This window comes from Eleutherodactylus coqui, chromosome 6 (assembly GCF_035609145.1).
Source record: "Eleutherodactylus coqui strain aEleCoq1 chromosome 6, aEleCoq1.hap1, whole genome shotgun sequence".
In the NCBI taxonomy this organism is placed as follows: domain Eukaryota; kingdom Metazoa; phylum Chordata; class Amphibia; order Anura; family Eleutherodactylidae; genus Eleutherodactylus; species Eleutherodactylus coqui.
The window spans coordinates 224,711,965-224,738,941 of record NC_089842.1 but is presented as its reverse complement, the minus strand read 5'-3'; the positions used below and the strand labels follow the sequence as shown (position 1 = coordinate 224,738,941).

Here is a 26,977-nt window from a genome sequence, read left to right as displayed (position 1 = left end):
CTTTTCCTTTTTATGACATAATCAATGTTCGTACCAAATTTCAAGTTTTTATGACATCGGGAAATGAATTAGATTACGTCCGTAAAATTTGGACGCTAATTCCTTTGCGCTTAGAATTGAATAATTCGGTTGCGACTAGAGATGAGCGAGCACCAAAATGCTCGGGTGCTCGTTACTCGAGTCGAACTTTCAGTGATGCTCGAGAGTTCGTCAATGGGCGACTCGAGCATTTTTGTATATCGCCGATGCTCGTGCCAATTTTCATGTTTCTACGACATCGGGAAGTGAGAGAATTAGATTATTACTAGAGATGAGCGAACACCAAAATGTTCGGGTGTTCGTTATTCGGAACGAACTTCCCGTGATGCTCGAGGGTTCGTTTCGAACAACGAACCCCATTGAAGTCAATGGGCGACCAGAACATTTTTGTATTTCGCCGATGCTCGCTAAGGTTTTCATGTGTGAAAATCTGGGCAATTCAAGAAAGTGATGGGAATGACACAGAAACGGATAGGGCAGGCGAGGGGCTACGTGTTGGGCTGCATCTCAAGTTCACAGGTCCCACTATTAAGCCACAATACCGGCAAGAGTGGGCCCCCCCCCCCCCCTCCCAACAACTTTTACTTCTGAAAAGCCCTCATTAGCATGGCATACCTTTGCTAAGCACCACACTACCTCCAACAAAGCACAATCACTGCCTGCATGACACTCCACTGACACTTCTCCTGGGTTACATGCTGCCCAACCGCCCCCCCTCCCCCCCCACAGCGCACACCAAAGTGTCCCTGGGCAGCCTTCAGCTGCCCTCATGCCACACCACGCTCATGTCTATTTAGAATTGCGTCTGCCATGACGAGGGACCGCAGGCACACACTGCAGAGGTTGGCACGGCTAGGCAGCGACCCTCTTTAAAAGTGGCGGAGCGATAGCCCACAATGCTGTACAGAAGCAATGAGAAATAGAATCCTGTGCCACCGCCATCAGGAGCTGCACACGTGGGCATAGCAATGGGGAACCTATGTGCCACACACTATTCATTCTGTCAAGGTGTCTGCATGCCCCAGTCAGACCGGGCTTTTTAATTCATAGACACAGGCAGGTACAACTCCCTATTGTGAAGTCCCTGTCGACCCACAGCATGGGTGGCTCCCTGGAACCCACCGGCGGTACACAGAAATATCCCATTGCCCAACACAGCTGAGGTAGTAATGTCGTGCTTAATGCAGGTGGGCTTCGGCCCACACTGCATGCCCCAGTCTGACTGGGGTTCTTTATAAGTGTACAGATGTAGTAAAAACTCCGTGTGCACCTACAGCATGGGTGGGTGCCAGGAAGCCACCGGCGGTACATAGAAATATCCCATTGCATTGCCCAACACAGCTGAGGTAGTAATGTCGTGCTTAATGCAGGTGGGCTTCGGCCCACACTGCATGCCCCAGTCTGACTGGGGTTCTTTACAAGTGGACACATGTAGGTTAAACTCCCTGTGGACCCACTGCCTGGGTGGGTGCCAGGAAGCCACCGGCGGTACATAGAAATATCCCATTGCATTGCCCAACACAGCTGAGGTAGTAATGTCGTGCATAATACAGGTGGGCTTCGGCCCACACTGCATGGCCCAGTCAGACGGGTTCTTTAGAAGTGTACAGATGTATTAAAAACTCAGTGTGCACCTACAGCATGGGTGGCTCCCTGGAACCCACCGGCGGTACATAAAAATATCCCATTGCATTGCCCAACACAGCTGAGGTAACGTCAGCTGTAATGCAGGTGGGCTAAAAATTAATTTGATTACACTGTAGGCGAGGGCCCACAAAAATTGCTGTATCAACAGTACTAATGTACATCCCAAAAATTGGCCATGGCCAGCCAAGAGGGCAGGTGAAACCAATTAATCGCTTTGGTTAATGTGGCTTAAGTGGTAACTAGGCCTGCAGGCAGCCCAGTGTAACGAAAAATTGGTTCAAGTTAAAGTTCCAATGCTTTTAAGCGCATTGAAACTTATAAAAATTGTTCTGAAAAATTATTTGAGTGAGCCTTGTGGCCCTAAGAAAAATTGCCCGTTCAGCGTGATTACGTGAGGTTTCAGGAGGAGGAGCAGGAGGAGGAGGAGGAGGAATATTAGACACAGATTGATGAAGCAGAAATGTCCCCGTTTTGGATGGTGAGAGAGAACGTAGCTTCCATCCGCGGGTGCAGCCTTCGTATTGCTTACGTATCGCTGCTGTCCGCTGGTGGAGAACAGAAGTCTGGGGAAATCCAGCCTTTGTTCATCTTGATGAGTGTTAGCCTGTCGGCACTGTCGGTTGACAAGCGGCTACGCTTATCTGTGATGATTCCCCCAGCCGCACTAAACACCCTCTCCGACAAGACGCTAGCCGCAGGACAAGCAAGCACCTCCAGGGCATACAGCGCTAGTTCAGGCCACATGTCCAGCTTCGACACCCAGTAGTTGTAGGGGGCAGAGGCGTCACCAAGGATGGTCGTGCGATCCGCTACGTACTCCCTCACCATCCTTTTACAGTGCTCCCGCCGACTCAGCCGTGACTGGGGAGCGGTGACACAGTCTTGGTGGGGAGACATAAAGCTGGCCAGGCCCTTAAAGACTGTTGCACTACCTGGGATGTACATGCTGCTCGATCTACGCACATCCTCTGCTACCTTGCCCTCGGTACTGCGCCTTCTGCCACTAGCGCTGTCGGCTGGGAATTTTACCATCAGCTTGTCCGCAAGGGTCCTGTGGTATAGCAACACTCTCGAACCCCTTTCCTCTTCGGGAATCAGAGTGGGCAGGTTCTCCTTATACCGTGGATCGAGCAGTGTGTACACCCAGTAATCCGTCGTGGCCAGAATGCGTGCAACGCGAGGGTCACGAGAAAGGCATCCTAACATGAAGTCAGCCATGTGTGCCAGGGTACCTGTACGCAACACATGGCTGTCTTCACTAGGAAGATCACTATCAGGATCCTCCTCCTCCTCCTCAGGCCATACACGCTGAAAGGATGACAGGCAATCAGCCGGTGTACCGTCAGCAGCGGCCCAAGCTGTCTCTTCCCCCTCCTCCTCATCCTCCTCATGCTCCTCCTCCTCCTCCTGTATGCGCTGAGAAATAGACAGGAGGGTGCCCTGACTATCCAGCGGCATACTGTCTTCCCCCGCCCCCGTTTCCGAGCGCAAAGCAGCTGCCTTTATGGTTTGCAGGGAATTTCTCAAGATGCATGGCAGAGGAATGGTGACGCTAATGATTGTAGCATCGCCGCTCACCACCTGGGTAGACTCCTCAAAATTACCAAGGACATGGCAGATGTCTGCCAACCAGGCCCACTCTTCTGAAAGGAATTGAGGAGGCTGACTCCCACTGCGCCGCCCATGTTGGAGTTGGTATTCGACTATAGCTCTACGTTGTTCATAGAGCCTGGCCAACATGTGGAGCGTAGAGTTCCACCGTGTGGGCACGTCGCACAGCAGTCGGTGCACTGGCAGCTTAAAGTGATGTTGCAGGGTGCGCAGGGTGGCAGCGTCCATGTGGGACTTGCGGAAATGTGCGCTGAGCCGGCGCGCCTTTACGAGCAGGTCTGACAAGCGTGGGTAGCTTTTCAGAAAGCGCTGAACCACCAAATTAAAGACATGGGCCAGGCATGGCACGTGCGTGAGGCTGCCGAGCTGCAGAGCCGCCACCAGGTTACGGCCGTTGTCACACACGACCATGCCCGGTTGGAGGCTCAGCGGCGCAAGCCAGCGGTCGGTCTGCTGTGTCAGACCCTGCAGCAGTTCGTGGGCCGAGTGCCTCTTATCTCCTAAGCTGAGTAGTTTCAGCACGGCCTGCTGACGCTTGCCCACCGCTGTGCTGCCACACCGCGCGACACCGACTGCTGGCGACATGCTGCTGCTAACACATCTTGATTGCGAGACAGAGGAGGAGGAGGAGGAGGAGGGTGCTTTAGTGGAGGAAGCATACACCTCCGCAGATACCAGCACCGAGCTGGGGCCCGCAATTCTGGGGGTGGGTAGGACGTGAGCGGTCCCAGGCTCTGACTCTGTCCCAGCCTCCACTAAATTCACCCAATGTGCCGTCAGGGAGATGTAGTGGCCCTGCCCGCCTGTGCTTGTCCACGTGTCCGTAGTTAAGTGGACCGTGGCAGTAACCGCGTTGGTGAGGGCGCGCACAATGTTGCGGGAGACGTGGTCGTGCAGGGCTGGGACGGCACATCGGGAAAAGTAGTGGCGACTGGGAACTGAGTAGCGCGGGGCCGCCGCCTCCATGATACTTTTGAAGGACTCAGTTTCCACAACCCTATACGGCAGCATCTCAAGGCTGATGAATTTTGCTATGCGGACGGTTAACGTTTGAGCGTGCGGGTGCGTGGCGGCGTACTTGCGCTTGCGCTCGAACACTTGCGCAAGCGACGGCTGAACGGTGCGCTGAACTACACTGCTGGATGGGGCCGAGGACAGCGGAGATGAGGGTGTGGGTGCAGGCCATGAGGCGGTAGTGCCTGTGTCCTGAGAGGGGGGTTGCATCTCAGTGGCAGGTTGGGGCACAGGGGGAGAGGCAGGGGTGCAAACCGGAGGCGGTGAACGGCCTTCGTCCCACCTTGCGGGGTGCTTGGCCATCATATGTCTGCGCATGGTGGTGGTGGTGAGGCTGTTGGTGTTGGCTCCCCGGCTGAGCTTTGCGCGACAAAGGTTGTACACCACTGTTCGTCGGTCGTCAGGCGTCTCTGTGAAAAACTGCCAGACCTTAGAGCACCTCGGCCTCCGCAGGGTGGCATGGCGCGAGGGGGCGCTTTGGGAAACACTTGGTGGATTATTCGGTCTGGCCCTGCCTCTACCCCTGGCCACTGCACTGCCTCTTGCAACCTGCCCTGCTGATGCCCTTGACTCCCCCTCTGAAGACCTGTCCTCCTGAGTAAGCGTTGCACACCAGGTGGGGTCAGTCACCTCATCGTCCTGCTGCTCTTCCTCCGAATCCTCTGTGCGCTGCTCCCTGGGACTTACTGCCCTTACTACTACCTCACTGCAAGACAACTGTGTCTGATCGTCATCGTCCTCCTCACCCACAGAAAGTTGTTGAGACAGTTGGCGGAAGTCCCCAGCCTCTTCCCCCGGACCCCGGGAACTTTCGAATGGTTGGGCATCAGTGACGATAAACTCCTCTGGTGGGAGAGGAACCGCTGCTGCCCAATCTAAGCAGGGGCCCGAGAACAGTTCCTGGGAGTGTTCCCGCTCCTGAGCAGGTGTTATTGTAGTGGAGTGAGGAGGCTGGGAGGAAGGAGGAGCAGCAGACAGAGGATTCGGATTGGCAGCAGTGGACGGCGCAGAACTGCGGGTAGACGATAGGTTGCTCGAAGCACTTTCTGCCATCCAGGACAGGACCTGCTCACACTGCTCATTTTCTAATAACCGTCTCCCGCGTGGACCCATTAATTGGGCGATGAATGTGGGGACGCCAGAAACGTGCCTCTCTCCTAATCGCGCAGCAGTCGGCTGCGACACACCGGGATCAGGAGCTCGGGCTGTGCCCACACCCTGACTTGGCCCTCCGCGTCCTCGGCCGCGTCCACGTCCTCTAGGCCTACCCCTACCCCTCAGCATGCTGTATTACCAGTGATTTGATTTCACAGGCAGGAAATAAATTGGCGCAAGACTGCAGGCCAAATATAATTTTTGCCCTTTTTGGAAAACGAAAGGCCCCACTGCCTCTAGTGAATGAATTATCTAAGTTTAATAACTGTGCTGTGTCCCTGCTTATGTGTCACAGAACGTGAGGGTAGCAGAGTTATTATAACTCTTGGAGAGCAGGTATTTTTTTCCCAATTAAGGAAAGCAAATGGCGAAGCCAGCAGTAAAGCGTAGCTGGGTGCGTCTGATTTAGCAATGTTGTTCAAGCAGCTCACACGTGTCCACCGCCCTTAGGACGGACAGAGGCTGGACAAATAGATTTGTTTTCAGTTTTTTTCCACCAAAAGGCAGCACTGCGTATATTCTATGAATAATAACTGTGTTGTGGCCCTGCCTATACAATTCTTTCCCTGCAGTATCAATGGAGGGTGCAATGGTCTGCAGAGGCGATTTTGAGAAGCAAAAAAAAATGCAGCACAGCTAACAGCAGCCTGGACAGTACTGCACACGGATAAATATGGCCCTAGAAAGGACCGTTGAGGTTCTTGAAGGCTACACTCACTCCTAACACTCTCCCTGCCTATGCAGCACTTCTGTCCCTAATGCCAGGTGCAACGGTCTGCAGAGGCGATTTTGAGAAAAAAAAATTTGCCACTGCTAACAGCAGCCAACACACAGCTATCAGTGGCCCTAATAAGGACCTTTGGGGGGTCTTGAAGCCTACACTAACTACCAATTCTTTCCCTACAGCAGCTCCGGTATAAACAGCACTGTCCCTCATCTAACTCACCAGGCATCTGAGGCGAACCGCGGGAGGGGCGGACTTTTATATTAGGCGAACACCTGATCTCGCCAGCCACTCACAGCAGGGGGGTGGTATAGGGCTTAAACGTTGCAGGGGGAAGTTGTAATGCCTTCCCTGTCTTTCAATTGGCCAGAAAAGCGCGCTAACGTCTCAGGGAAGGAAGTGAAAGTAACCAGAACACCGCATGGTGTTCGTTACGAATAACGAACATCCCGAACACCCTAATATTCGCACGAATATCAAGCTCGGACGAACGCGTTCGCTCATCTCTAATTATTACGTAAAATTTGGATGCTAATTCTTTTGCGCTAGAATTGAAGAATCGAGTTGGGACCTCTTTACTTTTCCTATTTATGACATTATCTTTGCTTTTGCCAAATTTCATGTTTCCACGACATCGGGAAGTGGGAGAATTAGTGGCGAGTGAGTCAGTGAGTGAGTGAGTCAGTGAGGGCGTTCGTCTTTATATATATAGATATCCTGTGGATTGAGATCCGGAAAGAATATCATCATGCCGATAGTGATCGGTCCTTACTATGTCCTATGACTGACAATGTCTATTATCTGCATTGTCACCTTCAGTGTACATTGTTATACACTTGTACGGTATATGTACTTCTATCAGAGACTGTGATAAAGTGACCTGTAATACTTTGTGTCTGTATATATGAAGGGTTCTTACAACTACTGACAACTGATGAGATATTTACATATAGTAACAATGAAATAACAAAACCAGTTCATATTATGAAGGATAAATTGCTTTGTCTAAAAGCACCCCAAGACTTGTAGACATTGTAGACATAGACTAATACCTGGTGATATTATCTGTAGAATAAATGTTGATTTCACCAGGGTAATATCTTCCCCTTACAGCAATTCTCCTCTCTGGCTCACAAAGTGAGATACACCCTTCTATCATTTCCATAAGCCTTAATAGGACACATGGAAAGTAGTTATACAGATGGAACAATCCCTTTAATAATGACTGTAAAAATCTAATTCTTGGGTTTAGTAGACGACATGCAGAAGACAAGATGCATAGCACTGGGGCATTTATAAGCAGTATCACACATGGCATCATCCAATCTAAGGTCCTAATGACGCATCTCGTGGTCAACCACAGATGTATTTAAGTAAAAATTACTATTTATATAAAGGCAGTGACTATTTCACACTTTTTCCTTCCTCTAATTCACAGGAAGAAACTGACATCTTCCAATTGTGGGCACTAGTGTCTGTGATAGCAGCAGATGGGCTGAGCTCAAACTCGCTTCTGCCAAATACTGACTACAGATATTATTCCTCTTGTACACTAAGGCCGCCTGCAGATGGGTGGAAATTCCACGGCAGGATTTCCCGCTGAATTTCCGCCTTTGGAAGCTGCCATACGATTGTGTTACCAAACGCAATTCTAGGCAGACGGCTGCGGTTTGGCCGCGCAAAATCTCACGCGGCAAACAAACTGCAGCATGCCGCACAGAAACGTCACTCACCGGCCGACGGCTCCGGTGTGCGCATGCGCCGGCTGCCCGGCAGCTGGCACATGAAAGATCCGGAGCTGCGGGGCGCGGGTGAGTACGCGCTGCTCTGTGCAGGCGCTCGGGTCGGGTCCCGCGGCGAGAATTCTCGCTGCCGGATCTGACCCGGCCGTCTGCAGGCCACCTAAGTGTATGACACAGTGTGATTACAGTATGAACCCTATTAGACTCCCATCATGTTTCACAGCTAGAGGCAGCATTGTCGGGCGACAAAAATGTACCAGCAATACTGCCTGTAGCTGGCTCTGCATCCCTTCTTAAAAGTTTGCCCTTCCCCTATCATCTCTTGCCTGACATGCCTCTGATGAAAGTAACAAAAATTTCCACTGATGGTGATGAATCGTAGGTCACAGTCAGGATCATTCATAAGATTCTCTCCAGATCTCAATCCGCAGTAAATTTCATTCATTGACATATTTTTGTTATGAACTAAAAAAAACATGTTCAGAAAAAAAATGTGCTCTTTAGGGTGCGTTCATATGAGCGTGTTTTTGTGCGTACTTAGGTGCGTACATACGTCCGCACCTAGGTACGAGCAAAAACACGTGTGAACACAGCTGCGTGCTTGTTGTCAATGGAGCCACGGCAGCTGCCGGCGGCTCCATTGAAAACAATGCTCTGCCGGCCCTCTGCATTATTTTTCAGGGAAGGGCTTTACATATAAGCCCTTCCCTGAAAAAGAAACATTTTAGTGCAAAAAAAAAAGCTTACCTCTCCGCCACAGGTGGCAGATGTTTCCTTCACCCCCGCTAGTTAAAAGAATTCCCTGCTGTTACATCTGCCACATCTGTGGCAGATGCAGCAAAGGGAATTCTTCAATTCTCAACTGCAGCTGTCATACATGACAGCTGCGGTAGAGAATCCTGCTGCCAGATCCCGTCAATGGCTTTTCAGGGAAGGGCTTCGTAAGCTCTTCCCTGAAAAGCCATTTAAAAAAGTGCATTAAAAAAAAAAAACTACTCACCTCCCTTCAGCTGCCGGGGCTCAGCCACGACTTCTGGTGCTGTCCCTGGCTCTGTAGTTATGAGCTATCAGCAGCCGGGGATTTAAAATCCCCGCCTGCTGGTAGCTTTCATTGTGATTGGCTGAGCGCTTCAGCCAATAACAATCAGAGCTACTAGCAAGCGGGGATTTTAAATCCCCAGCTGCTGATAGCTCAGCAGCGCTACAGAGTCTGGGACAGCGGCAGAAGTAGCTGCTGAGCCCCGGCAGCTGTCAATGGCTTTTCATAAGCTCTTCCCTGAAAAGCCAATTAAAAGTAGAAAAAAATAAATAAAAATTACTTACCTGTCAGCCGCTGCTGCTGTGTCTCCCGCGTGGATGAAGAAAACATCTGCATGTGGCAGATGTTTCCTTCATCCCCGCTAATTAAAATAATTCCCTGCTGCTACATCTGCCACATTTGTTTCACTATTTTAAAAGGCTTTTCAGGTAAAAGCTTATGAAGCTCTTCCCTGAAAAGCCATTGACAGCTGCCAGGGCTCAGCGGCGACTTCTGCCGCTGTCCCTGGCTCTGTAGCGCTGCTGAGCTATCAGCAGCCGGGGATTTAAAATCCCCGTCTGCTGGTAGCTCTGATTGTGATTGGCTGAAGCGCTCAGCCAATCGCAATTAGAGCTACCAGCAGGCGGGGATTTTAAATCCCCAGCTGCTGATATCTCAGTACTAAAGAGCCGGGGACATCGTCAGAAGTCGCGGCTGTGCCCCGGCAGGTAAGTATAGATTTTTTTTGTCACACCATATTAAAAGGCTTTTCAAGGAAGGGCTTATGAAGCCCTTCCCTGAAAAGCCATTGACGGCTGCCAGGGCTCAGCGGCGACTTCTGCCGCTGTCCCCGGCTCTGCACTGCTGTCTTCAGCTATCAGCAGCCGTGGATTTTAAATCAGTACTACAGAGCCAGAGACAGCGCCAGAAGTCGCGGCTGAGCCCCAGTAGCTAAAGGGAGGTGAGTATTTTTTTTAAATACACTTTTTTAAATGGCTTTACGAAGCCCTTCCCTGAAAAGACATTGGCGGGATGCCGGCAGCAGGATTCTTCAATAGAATTGAAGAATTCCCTTTGCTGCATCTGCCACAGATGTGGCAGATGTAACAGCAGGGAATTCTTTTAACTAGCGGGGGTGAAGGAAACATCTGCCGCATGCGGCAGATGTGTTCTTCATGCCCGCGGGGGTCACGACAGTGGTGGAGAGGTAAGTTTTTTTTTTTGCACTAAAATGTTTTGTTTTCAGGGAAGGGCTTATATCTAAAGCTCTTCCCTGAAAAACAATTCAGGTGTGCCAGCAGACTGTTGTCTTCAATGGAGCCGCCAGCAGCAACAGCGGTGCCATTGGAGAGAATGCCTGCATTTTTTTTTTTTACACCAAAACTTTTCTTTTTCAGGGAAGAGCTTATATGTAAAGCCCTGCCCTGAAAAAGAATGCAGGGGTGCCGGCAGACTATCGTCTTCAATTGCGCCGCCGGCAGCAGCCGCGGCTGCATTGAAAACAATGCATGCATTCCCTATCGTACACGCATCACCTATCTTTGCAGGCACGCACCTGCAAAGTACAGACATGTGAACACACCGTAGGGAATGCAATGTTGCAAATGCAAGCGTGTTTTTGTGCGTGCATATGCACCTACAAAAACACGTTCGTGTAACCCACACTTAGGGGGTAAATAAACATTAAGTTATAATAGTGAAAACTTTTTTGAATTATAGTAAAAACCTGTTAGTTATACAATTACACTAATTGTGGCCCTAAATTGTAATAACCTCCAATGTACCAGGACTATATGATATCTGATAATTATTTTCCTGTTCTCTTTTTTAGTGTTGGTTCTCATACAAGAAGGTAAGCTACCAACTTTTTCTTCCACCCTTTATTTTATAACACAGACGTATTGGGCAGTGACCCAATTTTCATTATTTGGCATCTGCCCAACCCACAATGGATGTGAAACAGTCATCAATATGTGATTTAGTCTTTTTTTACTTGAGCTCATATCGGCCAGCCGTTTTCACGGCTGGCTGATATGCGCTACGTTTGGGGTGAAAAAAACGGTGAACGGGCGCACAAATCAAACGTTTGTGTGCCCGTTCATATGGCCTGGTGAGGCCAGTGCAAATGCGCCGACCTCACCGGGCTATCTCCCATTTCCCCTCCTTTCCCATTGCAGGCTCACCTCTCTTCCTCCCCGCTCGTTCTGTGCAATGGGGGGGGGGGGGGGGTAGAGCTAAGCACTGACCTGTCCTACCTCCTCCCATTGATGGTTATGGACAAAGGGTGGGGACAGGTCACTAAGCTCCACCCCGGCCCCTTGTTTATAGCATGAATTGGAGGAGGCATAGGGGACTGCCGCTTGGCTACGCCCCCATCCCGCCCCCTCCGATTGCCTAGAACGAGTGGGCAGGAAGAGAGGTCAGCCTGCCTGGGGAAGAGGAGAACAGAGGGAGGGAGTTTAGCAGCCACGCAGCTAAACTCTCTCCCACCTATGGCCGCTGAGCCCATGCAGTGGCCCATGTATTACAACCCAAAAGATAGCTCCAGGACTATCTTTTGGGCTCGACATAAAAACGCCTGGAGCTATATTGGCTTGGCCGGGCGTTTTCACGTCTCAGAAATACGCCCATGTGATCTCATGCATTGAAATCCAAATGCATCAGATCACAGTGCATATCAGCCGACCGTGAAATGAAATTTGTTCATTCGTGCCAATGTGCCATGGTACGTACTCATTGTACCATGACGGCTTGATCCTCACCAGCCCCTCCCTGTAATCTGTCAATCCGATCAGCGATGTGTCGAACTCGAGCACAAGGAAGACAACACACTGTTCGACGATCCCAGTCTTTATGGAAGATTGCCCTATTTGTCCCCCAAATAAATGAGTCCCCCACCACTATGATCTGTCTAGTCTGCCCTACGCTCCCCGTCCCTATCTCTCACACCTCCGCTCGTACGCAACAGCTCACACACCTCCGCTCGTATGCAACTGCTCACACACCTCTGCTCGTGCGCAACCGCTCACACTTTTTAATTTTTTTTATATGCTCGCACACTTACTAGTTGCTCTCCTTCAATCACCCAATCATACTTCACTTACACCCCACACATAGACACTCACACTGTTTTTCTACACTTACACATTCACACTCTTATACCCCTTCACTTAGTCACAGTCACACACTTAGACCCACAGACACACACACTTAGACACACACACACAGAATATACTTTTCAGCTCCCCTGCAGCTCCGATGATGTCACCTGCAGGACCTCTCTTCTGGCGGCCGCACTGTCTGGCCTCCTGCCATGACACTCCGCTGACTGTTACTCCTCTTCTCTCCTTTTCAGCCACTGGATATATCCTTCCAGCAGGCCCTCTGGTCTTTTTGCAGCTCGTGTGCTGCTCCAGCGTTCTCCCACTCCCCGGCTCCCGCTGACTTCACTTCCGCCCACCCACTTCACTTCTGCCAATGCTGCAGATATCCAGCTGGCATCAAAGGTCAAATCTTGAAGATCATTTTCACTGCAATCTCAGGTTTTTGGGGGGTTCCTAGAAGGTCTAGACAGACTGTTAAGCAGCTTGAACAGAGCATTTTTCTATGGCCGCAGAGATGCATCCGCAATGCATCACAGATCTGCGGCTCATGAGCAGGAAGCCACTGTATCTGCACCACCACCATTGGCAGGGAAAGTCGAACAGAGCTGTGGCATAGTATTTTCAGCCCATCACAGTCTTCAGCAACAGCCCTGGGAAAGACTCATAGTCACAGGCAGCACTTATGACTTATGGGTGTCTAAGCTGAACAAGTGGCCAGAGCTTGCGCTTTATAGGTACTTGCCTGTCCCTCTGCCTGTGTGATATCAGAGAGGGGTTTCGGCATAGCTGGAGGTTTGATAACTGACAGATACATCCACCTGTCCACAGACAACGTGGATTGCCTGACCTTTGAACCAAGCATGAATTTCACCTGACTTCTGTGCCCTCAAGGTGTTGTTGTTGTTGGTGGAATTGTTTCTACTCTCAGACTCCTGCTTTCGCCATATTTCCTCCTCCTCCTAAAATGAAAATTTTCCAAAGTACAAGAAACACTTGTAGCTCTAGTTTTTCTTGAGAAAGTCCATGCTTGGTTGTTCTGTTCACCTGGTAAAATTTGTCCTTTACAAACTTTAAGACACAGCTTTTAAGACAAACTTACTACTTTGTGAATGTCTCTGAAAAAGCAAATAAATTCTGCAGCAGGAGACCGCAGGCTCTCACTAATACACTGTCTTTAACCCTCTTCAGGGTACTCCCTCAAACATTGAAGTGTATGATCTTTCCATATCTCAAAGCTCTCTTCTGCTTGTATTACTGGTATAGTACCAGAGCCTGAGCCAACATTTCAGTCAACTTGGATAAGATACACATTGCGCTCTCTCTAGTCAAACTTTCATCACCGGCCATACTGGAGGTGTAACTGGCTAACTGGGGTTCCTCTTTCATGGGATCCCATGAGTGTAAGGGGAGGGAGCAGGAAGGAGACTACATCCAGCTCCCAGTGCTTGCTTATAAAGGCAGGGGAGAGTGAAATTCAAGAGAGACCCCCATCCCTGCTTTGTTGCAGCATTGATCTTAGCTGAAGCCCACCAGCAGGACTGAAGCTAACGCCTCAGGACTTTTTATGCTGCAGATAGCTCCACTGGGGCACACCTCTGCCTACAGTGTAATACACCACAGCACCATCTAGTGGCCAAAACTGATATGAGCAACACCTTAATCCCCATTCATTCCGTCTTCAGAGTGTGTCAAATAAATAAATAAACAAATATAAATAAAAAATATAACTCTACTTCGCCAGACAGGGGAAAATATGGACCTATAAGTCTATCCCTTAATTAGAAGAGCAAAACCACTCCTTTCTCCTTTGCAATAAGGACCGTTCGTCTGCGGCAGTGCCCCCCCCCCCCCCCCCCCCCCTCTCCCAAAGCAATCACTAGAAAACATTCCACCAATGTGAAGAAAAATTATCTCTCCTCCCAATGTAGTGACATAAGAAAGCAGATACAATGAGGAAGAATACCAAAAGTGCCGGCTCGGAGACAGGCAAAAATTCTAAAATGCCTAACAGATCAATAGGAAGCAAAAAAAATAATGAAAAGATTTATGCCTGATTGCTCAAAACCTATAGGAACAAAAACTACCTCAGAACAAGATAAAATTATATTTATGTCAGCCCCACCTTCAAACCTGGACAGTGATTCAGAAGAGGAGGCGCATACATGAAATGACTCGGATCTGAGAAACTATATTAAAGTGCTATGCACCAAAGAGTGCATAAGATATCTCTTCAGGGAATTCATTAAGACAATCAAAGAGGACATTTCAGAGTTGAGAAAGGATGTCAAACAAGTTCACTTAAGAGTGCAAACCCTGGAAGTCACTTACGCTGAAGTGGTGCATCACTCCGAGAGGGTGACAGAGATTCTCATTGACAAACAAAAATAATCTTATTTCCAGAAACTACAAATCGATGACCTCGAAAATCGCTTGAAAAGAAACATTCGAGTTAGGGGAATCCCTGAATCGGTCTCAGACAAAGAAATACCAACAGTATTATCAGCTATCTTCACAGAGCTTCTGAATAAAACCGAGGATTTCCACCTAGGCATGGAGAGGGCACATTGTGTCTTTAGACCAAGATCAACTAATGCAAATAGGCCAAGGTACATACTCTGCTGTCTGCAAAGTTTCAAAATTAAAGAAGTGATCCTATTCAAAGCTAGACTAGCGAAAAAAAATAGAATATGCCGACAAGGAGCTTATGATATTCCAAGATTTATCTAAATTGACTCTTTATCCCAGAAACAACTTCAGCCTCTTACCAAAGCCCTAAGGGACAAAGCAATAGTTTATAAATGGTTATTCCCCTTTGGCTTGGCGATATCTGGCACTAGCAGGACATGGACCATCAGAAATCCTGAGGATCTTCCCCACGTCTTATCCAAACTGGACCTGAACCACATTCAGATATCGGATTGGACTACTGCCGAAGCTTTCCTGAACCTGCCTGCTCTCCCAACCTGCGAGAATTAGTCATCAGCTACACCAAAACTAAGAAATCTTGCATCCAAGATAGGAGTCCAACCAAATCCTCCAGAAAAGGACTACCTAATGACAATACTTGAATGCCACACCAAACATCCAACTAAGAGGCTCTTTGTGACGCTTCCTCCTTCCTTGATCTCACTGTTTGCCTCCTATCTGGCATGTGCTTATTTGATTCTGCTTTTTCTTATCTTTTTTTTATTTGCAGAATTTACAGACTACGTTGGGAGTCGTGGCTTTTCTTGTGCTGTCCCGCAAAACTTCTAATTTCTGTTTGAGAATCTGGCACCAGAAAAGACTTTGTCCCTAACTCTGGTCCAGCAGCAAAAGGTTATAATGTGTTTATTTGTTACTGGTCCAGATACTGAAAAAGCCATAGAGGTGTAGCTATTGTCTTACATAAAAGAGTTCCTTTCCAAACACTGAATGTTTTAGCTGACCCAGAGGGCAGATTTATTTTTGTTAAGGGCTCAATTGGTGACAGAGTATTTACCCTAGCAAATATATATGCCCCTAACTCCAATCAGAACGCCTTTTTAACTGCAGTCACCAAACATTTGCAAGAATTTGCTGAGGGAGATCTTATTATAGGGGGATTTCAATGTGCCACTCAGCCCCACCCTGGACACGTCCAGTGATTCCTCAGCAGCCCCGTTCTCTAAAATTAGAAAAATCAAAAAAATTGTTGGCCGATATCCACTTGGTAGACCCTTGGAGAGTTCTCAATCCAGACCTAAGAGACTATTACTTTTATTCCCCGGTTCATAAAAAATACTCAAAAATAGATTATTTTTATGTTAAGCACTCTCTTTTAGACTCAATCACCAAAACTTTCTACGACTCCATTCTATGCTCAGATCATGCTCCGATTTTCATGAAGATAGCCATCTTCCCCAAAAAGAGAACTCTGTCCCACTGGCTATTAAATGAGAGCCTTTTAAAGAACAAAGAGGATATTGAATATATACAAAAAGGTCTACAACACTATTTTGAGGAGAACAAGATAGAACCATGCAATCCCACGACCCTTTGGGAGGCCCATAAGGCAGTAGTAAGAGGCCTGTTTATTGAATTGGGCGCAAGGAAAAAGAAAGAGAAAGAGAGAGAGATCACCTTTCTCACTGAGCAGATCAAACATATAGAAACTTGTAATAAGAAAAATGTCTCATTTCAATATGAAAACCAATTATTTGATCTGCGTATCAAGTTAAAAGAGATTCTAAACCAAAAATCTGAGAAGTATCTTTTCTTTGCAAGGTATAATAAGCATTATGCTTTCTCGGATAAGTGCAGGAAAAAACTTGCAGCCCTAATTAAGACACAAAATGCCAAAGCTTTCATTCCTAAAATGAAAGACAAAAATGCTGTGAGTGATACATCACAAAACATCAGAGATCTCAAATATTTTTCATGAGTTCTCTTCTGACTTATATAACATTCAAAACTCCATAGAGCACCTATCAATCAAACAGCAAAGAATACACAAATTCCTAGACTCGGTCAAACTCCCCAGTGTATCTATAACTCAATTACAACCGCTCCTTGAGCCGATCTCCCCTCGGGAGGTGGAGGAATTTATCCAATCAGCCCCAAACGGAAAAAGTCCTGGTCCAGATGGCTTGGGTTCCCTATACTTTAAAACCTTTAAAGAGACCCTCACTCCACATCTAGTTCATTATTTTAACTCCATCACTGCTGAAAACCCTTTCCAAAAAGAGGCATTGACGGCACACATTACACTAATTCCTAAAGAAGGAAAAGACTCCTCCCTATGCAGAAATTGTAGACCCATATCCTTAATCAATAATGATATCAAAATATACGCTAAATTTTAGCTAACAGAATAAAAAGTGATTCTGCCCGAATTGATCAACTCTGAGCAAGTTGGCTTTGTATCAAATAGAGAAGCAAACATAGCATCTTAATACATTTAGCACATCATAGCAAATCTCCACTAGTCCTTCTTACTACGGATGCCGAAAAGGCTTTTGATAGAGTTGAGTGGTTATTTTTGCGAATGTCCCTTTTAAAATTTGGCTTCCCCGAAAAATTCATTGATAGGATCATGGCCTTGTACTCCCCTTGGCTAGAATTAAAATTAACTCTGACCTCTCTTCTAAAGTTCAAATCAATAATGGAACCAGACAGGGCTGCTCTCTTTCCCCTCGACTATTTATTTTAACTATGGAAACCTTTTTGGAAAGAATCAGACAAAATAACAAAATTGCAGGTAAGAGGGGTGGCTCCAGGGAACACAAATCGGCCTCCTATGCAGACGATATGCTGTTTTTCCTTATGGTTCCCAAAACCGCAATCCCCCATATTCTGCATGAATTCAAGAATTTCGGTCAGATTTCCAACTTTAAACTAAACCTTCAAAATCTGAATTATTAAATATAAACTTTAAACACGATTCTTGGTCAGAAATTCTAAAACTCTCGCCAATTAAAAATTCAAGCAAACAAATTACATATCTAGGGGCAAGAATATCTCGGAGTACAGCAGATCTGTACAATTTAAATTTTGTACCCCTTCTCGAGAGAATGGAGAGGGATCTTGTTTCCTGGAGCTTTCTGCTGATTTCCTGCTTCGGCAGAAAGAACTTAATTAAGAGGATCTATTTGCCAAAAATATTATATGTGCTCCAAACGCTCCTAATAGGAGTTCCACGGATTTTCTTCACCAAGCTTAAAAGCCTAGTAGCAAAGTTTATATGGCAGGGTAAGGGACACGGGGTCAACCATGCAACGCTTGTGAAAACCAAAAGATACGGTGGAATAGGGCTTTCAGATTTTGAACAGAACTGGATTGCATCACATCTTTACCGCATGGTGGACCTGACTCGCCAAACAAGTACTAAACTCTGTCCGGAACTAGAACTTCTTTCACTAAACAATGACCAGAAATTATCGCTCTGGTCCACCCCATATAACAAAGCTAAGCTCAAGGAGATCCAAAATCCCTTAACTTAACTAATCTTACCTTTAAGCATAAATTAGTACCTCAGATCAGCATACTCCATTCCTCACACTAATTCCTAACAAATTTACTCTACTCAAGAGTGGAGACCTACGTATCATTAGGGACTCGGCTGTATTGCATTCTCCAGATATTATAGATACAGATCAGAATTTACCATTTCACAAATTATTTTGGAATCTCCAACCCATTAAAAGCCCAATTTCTAAAATCTATAGGACCCTGACACTGAACGAACATCAACCCTCCTTTATTGCCCGTTGGGAATCCGAACTGAACACCACTTTTACCACAGATGAGATAAAAGATATTATATCTAGGTCTCACTCGTCTTCTTCCTCCACTAGGTTCCAAGAACTAAGTTACAAAATTGTCTCTAGATGGTATAAGACCCCAGTCCTACTAAACAAAATAAACCCAGACTATTCTGCTCTATCCTGGAGATGTTCAGATGGTATCGGATCATACTCTCACATCTGGTTTTCATGCCCACTTATGCAACCTTTCTGGGAAGAGATTCAGAGGTTACTAGGTATTATTCTTAAATCTAACATCATTCTTACACCTGAGATCATTCTCCTAAACTTAGATGCTCCTGTACTTATCTCTGAGCACAAACCCATTCTCCCGCTTCTTATAAATGCGGCTAATATTTTAATCCCCAGATACTAGAGAGACAAGACTGTCCCTTCTATCGCAGAATGGTATAAAGAGGTGAAAATTATCTGTTCCTTCGAGAGAGTCAAGGCTAGACGAGTGGGAGATTCAGGAAAGTTCGTGGGCCTCTGGAAAGCCTGGCTTTCCTACACATGCGAGCAGTATGGCCCACTCTCACAACCCACTGTCACCTCTTAATTATCGAGGTTCCTTTACCTACTTACTTGATCACTTTACATTAGCATCTACTCTTTACTAGATTTCAGATCTTTATCTATTGTTACTTACTGCATTATTAACAGAGCTGTCATTGTTTCCCCTTTTTGTTATTTTGTCTTTTCTTTTTTTTATTATGTATATGACTGATTGTTTTAATTTTGTGATTATCTACTGATTCTCCTGATTATTATTGTAACCCCTTCCCCCCTTTTTTTTACCAATTAAAAATAAAGAATATATATGAAAAAAGCAGGCTGAGAGTAGACATAATAGCTGTCTACAAATATCTGAAGGGTTGTCACAGTGCAGAGGGATCAACCCTATTCTCATTGGTACAAGGAAAGACTAGAAGCAATGGGATGAAACTGAAAGGGAGGAGACACAAATTAGATATTAGACAGTGAGGGTGATCAATGAGTGGAACAGGTTACCATGGAAGGTGGTGAGTTCTACTTCAATGGAAGCGTTCAAACAAAGGCTGGACAAATATCTGTGTGGGATGATTTAGTGAATCCTGCACTGAGCAGGGGGTTGGACCCGATGACGCTGGAGGTCCTTTCCAACTTTACCATTCTATGAATGATATAGCACTTAGTAAATAGTCCTAAATAGCTCTGGTTAATTGGTGACTATATACCCGGGTATAAGCATATACAGGTGTGCATGCAGTCCCCTGCATGATACCTCAAACGTTAGAAAAATGAAGAGTCATGATGCAGGGGCCCCTGTATCTCGTTGCAGATGCAGGATTCCACAGCAGGATGAACCACACTCCAATGCAGGTCAGGAGATAGAAGAAGGTGAGAAGGAGCTTCTGTATCAGACGATCACCACACAGGAAGCTGGAAGCCGAAGACAAACCTAACTATGCTGTATTATTCCCTCTTCTCTATCAAAATGCTAATGACCACCTGTCTATGAGTGATGAGTGACTTTGTGAGTTACATGTGATGATGTTACCGTCATGTGATCATGACCAACTCTGAGCTCTACCCCTGATCACGTGATGTCATCACAGGTCTTTCATTCCTGTGCACTGAATGAGGGATTATGGGCGGACTACATCTACCACAAACCCCCGTGTCCTCAGTTGCTATGGATACAGCAGTACTCAGTCTGGCAGTTTGTAGTTGGTTGTGAGACAACTGGACACCTGTATGGAGACTCCAATAAATGATACCTCACAAATGTCCACATAAATAGATGGCGGTGCATATTGACAAACAACATTGAAGCATAGTCCTTTACTGCTATCTTTACAGATTCCTGAACGTGATATCATGTCATCTCAAGCGCTAATGCCACCAACACCAGTCGAGCCTTCATCTTATCGTCAGTAGTTGTCAAGTGTTGCAACTAACCGTCACTGTTGTGCAAACATGTCACCACAGAGGGTTCAACGCCACCATGAAGCTAATGCAGCTTACATGATACAGTGACAAGCCACGATTTTACCTCAGCGAGCAGCTGCTTACCATTTGCACGCAAATATTTTGGCCAACTACAATCCCTTTCACTATTGTGTCACCAAAAACACTGGTACTATTCTATTCTATCAGTGTGACCGGACCTCTACTTTTTCTATGGGTCAGCGGTCACCTAACCTGACACTGTTTCTAAACTGAACACCAATCCTTGTCTATAATTCTATCTAGTGTAAGGATCCCACTGTGGCTATTACATATCCACATATGATCAACCAGAGCTGCTTAGGAATTAGCAATCACCAAGCAACAATGCATAAAGCCTAGAGGAATCAAGCAGTAACAGTGATTCAGCAGAACTAGTATCATCAGCTCTGCAAAGGAAGACTGAAAGTAATTAAACAGTACAGTAGCTGTTTCTTCACTATAGATTAGATTAAGCCCAACTATATAGATAGTGTGCTGATAGCTTTTACCTACTGGATCCCAGTTAAGGTAAAGCAGCTCTCTGGTATGTAGAGGGAATATCTGACTAGTTGCCCGCAGCAGCTCCCCTCTAGATTCCCATGTGCTATGGAACTCAATGTCTCAACAACCCCTTCCTCTTATATAACAACCTCCGTTTACATATAAGGCGTTTCCTCATCACTCTCCAGGGACTCAGGACAGAGCCAACTTATCCAAACCTGGGGGTTAGAGAGGGGTGTTCGGCAAATCCACTACACATACTTTAAAACCAACATAAGAGCTATTTCCTACACCGACAAAAATAGAGCTTCTTGTAAGAGATATTTTAGAGAAACTGCTAGGATAACACAAATATTAATATGTATTTGGGGGCGTTGTTTCTTTTTAATGTACCCTGCCATTTCTAGGTAAGGGTTGTATTTTAATTATTTCCTATAACTTCCGGAGTCCTATTATTATTAAAGTGACAGTCTCCTATATTTGGATTTTTTATCTTGCTGTCAGGACTCCTCTGTGTTCTTCACTGATGGGGGAATGGGAAGAGGAGAGCCGTGGGCTGCACTGTAACTGTTCTTCTAGACCCTCCATGTTGGAATCAGTAATGGCCTAATCTCTCCGTTAGCTACAGGTGTTCCGCCAAATTTTCTATGACAGCCTTCTTCCCTGCTGCAAAGTGTCTCTGGCTGTTATTAGAGAGATCTGCTAAAAGCAGCTCCACTCCTCTCCAAGTGTGCAGACCGCACTGGGCAGTTGCAGGAACAGACAGCATGACCGCGGGATTCCCCAGATCTTTCAAAGCCTCCTCACCTCAGATCCAAAGTCTGTGCCCAGGTATGGGGCTTTGCAGTGCTGCTGTGTGTGCTGTAGTTGTTGCTGCATATTCCATGGGTTCAGTGCATTCATGCGGCGCAGTCCCATGGTCCACAAGTAAATTGAGGTCCCGGGTTCACTCTCTGCACTAGGCCCAAAGGCTGTGATCGCTCAAAACGTCTGGGAGAGGTGCAGAGACTCTCTTCCTGTTACCTTGTGGCTCAGGAGGGTCTCTTGTGCTGGATCCTCTTGAGTGAGCGCCTGGAAAAATTATTTACTAGGTTTTCTGTGTTTAGACTGAGGAGCTCCCTCAACCTGCGTCTGCTTTCCTCACCGATGCAGCACGCCCCCCAAATACATTAGTTTGAGCCCAGCCTTACTGACATGTCGTGCTCACCGTCTCTTCAAAAAGAGGTTCCTCAGCAATAGTCTTGCTTGTCGTGATCGGATGGGAGATAAAATGTGACTGAGCATAGAATTATATTGAAGACCACACTGTGGTGCTGTTGCTGCTAGTAGGGGTGGTGGAACTGCTGCTGTTCTCTTTCTTCTGCCTCCCCATGTTTCACCCCATCCTTCTCCTAAAGCAAACATTTTCTAAAGCAGAAAAAACATTTGTAGCGTTACAACTTTTCTTTGGAGAAGGCCCGTGCTTAGTTGTTCTGTTCACCAGGTAGAATTTGTCCTTTGAAATTTCTGACATAGGAGCTCTTATGTTGCCCTTCTTTTGTTTTCAGTGACACCCGTGTACTTTGATTGACCCCTACGGCGTTGTACACTATTTTGACCAATTTTTGCAAGGAGCACAGTGCTTCCCAGTTGTGAGGCACTATCCCCATGCAATTTGGGGGGCTTTGGCTACATTGGAGACCTTCTGGGGGGCAAATTAGTAAAACAAATTTTACTCTTATTGACTTATAGATATACTTAGCATCATTTTTTCTTTAAAGGCGCTTTTCAAGCAAATACTATTGAAGACCTGTCCTCAGGATAGTGAAACAGTAGTTGATCGGCAAGGATCCACGGCTTGGAAAACCAGGTCATCAGTTGTCATCACCACAAGACACTGTGGTACAAAGCAGAAGCAGATCACTCCAACCCCTATGTAGTGGATGGGGTTGGTAATTGCAGTAGTAGCAGTAATTGATTTTAATGAAATCTCAGCCTGCAATTTTCCAGTGCAAGTGTTTACACAGTGGTCAGATGAATGGTAGAAGACCGGCAGCATAAGCAGGATGCAATCGAATGTGAAGTTTATTCACCCATCATATATAAGTAGTAGCGACATTTCGGCCATATGCCTTTCCTCATGAGGAAACGTTGCTACTAATATATGATGGGTGAATAAACTTCACATTTGATTGCATCCTGCGTATGCTGCCGGTCTTCTACTATTCATCTGTTGGACCTATGTGGAGTGGAAGGTTTGAAACTCCTGACTGGCTGTGCATTTTGATGACTTGATCTGCTTTGGGAATCAAAAAATCATAGAATGGTAGAGTTGGACGGGACCTCCAGGGTCATCGGGTCCAACCCCCTGCTTAGTGCAGGATTTACTAAATCATCCCAGACAGATATTTGTCCAGCCTTTGTTTGAACACTTCCATTGAAGGAGAACTCACCACCTCCCATGGTAACCTGTTCCATTCATTGATCACCCTCACCGTCAGAAAGTTTTTTCTAATATCTAATCTGTGTCTCCTCCCTTTCAGTTTCATCCCATTGCTTCTAGTCTTTCCTTGTGCAAATGAGAATAGGGATGATCCCTCTGCAGTGTGACAACCCTTCAGATATTTGTAGACAGCTATTAAGTCTCCTCTCAACCTTCTTTTTTGCAAGCTAAACATTCCCAGATCCTTTAACTGTTCTTCATAGGACAGGATTTGCAGACCATCTTGGTAACTCTTCTCTGAAGTTGCTCCAGTTAGTCTATGTCTTTTTCGAAGTGGGGTGCCCAGAACTGGACCCAGTATTCCAGATGAGGTCTGACTAAGGAAGAGTAGAGAGGGATAATTTCCTCACGTGATCTAGACTCTATGCTTCTCTTAATACATCCCAGAATTGTGTTTGCCTTTTTGGCTGCTGCATCACATTGTTGACTCATGTTCAGTCTATGATCTATTAGTATACCCGTCTTTTTCACATCTGCTGCTGCTTAGCTCAATTCTTCCCATTCTGTATGTGCTGTTTTCATTTTTCTTGCCCAGATGTACGACTTAACATTTTTCCTTGTTAAATACCGTTCTGTTAGTCGCTGCCCACTGTGCAAGCTTTTCTAGATCTTTTTGAATACTCTCTCTCTCTCTTCCCTAGTGTTAGCTAATCCTCCTAGCTTTGTGTCATCAGCAAATTTGATCAGTTTCCCATCAATTCCCTTCTCCAGATCATTTATAAAAATGTTGAACAACACTGGGCCTAGGACAGAGCCTTGTGGTACCCCACTTGATACATTCTTCCACTTCGATGTGCAGCCATTTATGACCACTTGTCTTGTCAATCTCATATGTGGTTATTGTTTCAATAAGTATAGTATGAGATACTTTGTTAAATGCTTTACTGAGGTTAAGAAAAAGTATATCTACAGCATTTCCCTGATCAACCCAGTCAGTGATACTATCATAGAAGAAAATTAGATTAGTCTGGCATGACTTGTTTGTTACAAACCCATACTGGCTCTGGTTAGCTACTCCATTTTCATCCAAGTACTTGCATACATGCTGTTTAATAATTTGTTCAAAGATCTTTCCCGGTATAGAAGTCAAGCTCACAGGCCTGTAGTTTCCTGGATCCCCCTTTTTCCCTTTTTTGAAGATAGGGACAACATTTGCCCTTTTCCAATCTTCTGGGACTTCTCCTGTTCTCCAGGAATTTTCAAAGATTATGGCGATTGGTTCAGTAATTACCTTTTCCGCTTCCTTTAGTATCCTAGGATGTAATTCATCTGGACCTTGAGACTTGAATTCATTTAAGTTAGCTAAGTGTTCCCTTACCATCTCTCTGCTTACAGATAGCATGCATTATTTTATTTCCCCAATAGCACAGGGAAGATCAGTTGATGTTCCATCTACTTTCTGAGAGAAAACAGATACAAAATAGGAATTTAAAAGTTCGGCCTTCTCAACATGATTCTTAACCAATTCACCATTTTCATATTGTAAGCATCCAATAGCATCTTTGACTTTTTTTTTGCTTTTGACATACCCCCCAAAATCCCTTTTTATTGCTTTTGGCCTCTGTTGCAAGCCTCAATTCATTATTAGCTTTAGCTTTTCTGACACTTGCCGTACAGTTTCTGTATACTTCATTGTATTCTTCTTTAGCTATTCCCCCCTCTTTCCATTTGATAAACATATTTTTCTTTGTTTTTAACATGTGTGCAAGTTCTGCGATCATCTATCCTAGTTTCTTTAAATGCTTCCCATTCTTCCTTCTTTTAGGGATTGTTAACGATTGTGCTTTGAGAATCTCAGTTCGCAAAATTTCCCAACCTTCTTGGACATTTCTGTTTTTAAGAACATCCAGCCATTGGATTCTTCCTACCCTCTTTCTGAGTTCATTAAAATCTGCCTTTTTGAAATCCAGCCTTGAGGTCTCTGTTTTCTCAGGTCTTCCTCCCCTTTTTATCCAAAATTCAAGGATAGCATGATCACTGCCTCCTAAGGACCCAGCCACCCTCACTCTCTCAACCATTTCCTCTCTGTTGGTAAGAATTAGGTCCAAGATAGCAGATCCCCTTGTTTTCTCTTCAACCTTTTGGAAGTTAAAGTTGTCAGCAAGAGCATATAAGAATTTGTTGGATCCATTACTTTTACCTGAGAGAGATTCCCAACAAATGTCTGGATAGTTAAAATCTTCCAAAAAAACACTATGTCATGCTTTTTGGAGAGCTTGGCCATCTGATGTAGAAAGAGTTCATCAATAGCTTCTGCTTGTCCAGGCGACCTATAATAAATGCCTACAATGGTGTCCTTTCTGTTGTTCTCTCCTTGTATTCTTACCCAAACAGTTTCTACAGAACTCTCATGCTCTGAATCTTGAATCTCTGTGGAGATGAATGTTTTCCTAACATGGTCTGTTTCTTATAAATAAGTTGTATCCTTCAAGCCTTTTGTTCCAATCATGTGTATCATCCCACCAAGTTTCCGTGATGCCTATGACATCATATTTCTCTTTTTGTGTTAGGAGCTCCAATTCTCTTTCTTTGTTTCTCATGCTCTGTGCATTTGTATAAAAACATTTTAGTTTGTGATCAGTGTCTCTTGCTCCTCTACTTGCCTTTTGAATTTTTTGTCTCTGTTCTTTCTTTCCACTTCTAATAGCTAGGCTCTCAAATCTATTATTTAGCTGTATATTTTTACCTGGCTTTTCACTTCCCTTCCCATACTGTTTTAGTTTAAAGCTCTCCTAATGGGACATTGGTGGTGCTGCTGGAACAACTCATTTTTTCACATACACAATGATCATAGTTATCTGCTTCTACACCATACAGGCTTTTTCCCATGAGCGTATATCAGCCGTCCGTTTTCATGGCCGCCGATATACGCTATGATCTGATGCATCAGATCACATGGCCCTATTCCTAAGACATAAAAGCGCAAGCCCAATATAGTGCTGGGCGTTTTTATGTCAGGCCCAAAATATAGAACTGGAACTTTCCTTTGGGTCAGAATACATCGGCCACTGCATGGGCTCCTATGGGAGCCCATGACAGCAGCCGGAGGTGGGCGGGAGTTTAGCTGCATGGCTGCTAAACTCCCTCCCTCTGCTCTACTCCGCCATGCAGGCTCACCTCTGCTCATTCTTTGCAATGGGAGGAAATGGGGCGGGGGCGGAGATAAGCTCCCACCCTCTCCCGCCCCTTGTCCATAGCCATCAATGGGAGGAGGTGGACAGAATGAAGCTTAGCTCCGCCCCTCCCCTTCCATTGCAAAGAATGAGTGGGGAGGAGAGCAGAGCGAACCCTGCAATAGAAAGGGAGGGGAAAGGGACGACGGCATGGTGATCTTGGCGCATATGCGTCGGGGCTCATACTGTGTGAACAGGTGCACAAACATTAGATTTGTGTGCCCGTTCACAAACTTCTACGCTCCAGATGATAGCGTAAATCAGCCGGCCGTGAAAATGCTAGACAATATACGCTCTTGGTAAAAATCCCTACCACTGTGTGTTGTAACTCTGACAGCATTAGCTCAATTAGCTGATCAACTGTGTCCCAAGCAGTGGACCCCAGCTGATAAACTATTGATGACCTACCCGGAGGATATGCTCATCAATAATATTTGTGTGGAAATCACTTAAACCCCTTAGTGACCAAGCCTGTTCGAGCCTTAATGACCAGGCCAAATTTTGGAAATCTGACAAGTGTCACTTTTAGATGG

At 45.9% G+C, this 26,977-nt stretch overlaps 1 long non-coding RNA gene across 1 annotated transcript in view; it reads left to right on the top strand.

The window, feature by feature from the left end:
• The window catches only part of LOC136633332 (uncharacterized), a 33,863-nt gene that overhangs the window by 2,793 nt on the left and 4,093 nt on the right, over nt 1-26,977 (top strand). Inside the window, exon 2 of the long non-coding RNA XR_010793257.1 lies at nt 10,782-10,802. This is a non-coding gene — a long non-coding RNA (uncharacterized lncRNA). The remainder of the gene's footprint in view (nt 1-10,781; nt 10,803-26,977) is intronic.